We start from the raw sequence: 1,850 nt of genomic DNA, 5'->3' as shown, positions 1-1,850 counted from the left end.
GCAATGCACATCTATCCACACAGATGTATGCACACCCAATGTACCTTAGTATGTATAGATATAGAAATATAATAGGTACACTAAGAATATGGAAAGATAATGTCATAATATTAACAGTAGTTATCTCTGGATGAAAATTTGTTGCTTTGTCTTCTATTCATTTTTTCTTGCACTTCTGCAATAAGAATAGAGTTTTTATAATAAAAAGCAGTTACATTCAACCTACTTTTCAAATCAAAGCATATCTTATTTTACAATACATTAAGAAGATTTAAATAAAGGAATCCAAAAGCAGAAGTAAAAAAAGTAGAATGGGAAGATATTGAGTGCACCAACTACTCATACAGTTCCTAGCACAGTTCGTGGTATATCATGAGAACATTCAAAGGCTTTATGAAAGCATTGCTGGAAGGAATGAAGAAAAACAAGGTGAACCGATAGATTCCAAGAAATCAAATCACTAAGTATAAAAAAATTTTTTACAGAACTGGCAAATTAAATCAACGTTTGTAGAAAATCCTCTCTACTATTTCTTTCCTTTGGATCTCTTCTGAGGTGTGATTCCCAAGATGCACACGAGGTGGCAGCAGAGAAGCACATGTAACAGAGACCATTATTGTATGTGCTATGCAGCATGTTTCAGCCAACTTCAGAGGATTGAAATAATATCAAATATGTCTATTGCTTTCACTAGAGTTAATGTTGTAACAAGTAGCAAACAGTAACTGGAAATTCATTATATTTACAAGTTACAAAAGAATCTTCTAAATAGTCTTGGTTTCAACATTGATAGATAAAGCACAACTCCCAATTGCTGTGTTTTTTCAGGTGAACTGCTCTGAGCTGTTATTCCCAAGGTGAACATGAGGTGGCAGCAGAGAAGCACACTTGGAAAACATTTCCCACAGACAATCCTGTATTTTCTTTCAAGCAAGTTTCAACTACCTCAAACCTTTGAAATGTTATAAAGCATGTTTCTTCTTGTCATTACACTTACTCTAGAAATCAGTAATAAAAACTAACTAAAAAACCCTTCCTTTTTTAAGTTAAGAAATTCATTCCTAAATAACCCCTGATCAAAATCAAAATTCAAGTTACAAAATACTTAAAATCTAATAGAAATAAAAACTACATAAGAAAACCTATGGAAAAATGTTGTGATGAATATATTTTAGTGGAAAAAAAATTTAAAATACACAATGTTTCCACCCATACTATGAAACAGGATACTAAAAACAATCCAGAAAAAGTAAAAGATAAAAATTTTCACAGCTTGAGGAGGCGGTGGCACGGTGGATAGAGCATTTGATTGGAATGCGTAGGACCCAGGTTTGAGATCTCAAGGTCGCCAGCTTGAGCGTGGGCTTATCTGGTTTAAGCAAATCTCACCAGCTTTAGCCCAATGGGCTCACTAGCTCAAGCAAAAGGTTACTCGGTCAGCTGTAGTTCCCTGGTTATGGCACAATGAGAGAGCAGTCAATGAGCAACTAAGGTGTCACAATAAAAAAAATGATGATTTATCTGTGACCTGGCTTATAATAATAATAAAAAAAAACTTTTTACCTTCTAGTCTGTGTGTCCCTATCTATCCCTCTCTCTAACTCTCTCACTGTCTCTGTAAAAAAAAAAAAAAAAAGAAAAGAAAAGAAAGAAAAAAATGAAGGGTTCACAGAGACATTCGGTGGGTGTATATCATATTAGCCCTTGTTTAAGACTCATCTTTTTTGAAAAATGTGGAGTTTGAAAACTGGGTGCGTCTTATACAGTGGTTGTAGTATATTTTACTTGCATTTATTGTTTCTTCGCATTTGTTATCATTTTATCAAATTTTGTGACCAAAAATGAAGGTG

This window comes from Saccopteryx leptura, unplaced genomic scaffold (assembly GCF_036850995.1).
Source record: "Saccopteryx leptura isolate mSacLep1 unplaced genomic scaffold, mSacLep1_pri_phased_curated manual_scaffold_37, whole genome shotgun sequence".
Lineage (NCBI taxonomy): Eukaryota > Metazoa > Chordata > Mammalia > Chiroptera > Emballonuridae > Saccopteryx > Saccopteryx leptura.
Note: the sequence above shows the minus strand (reverse complement) of the source record.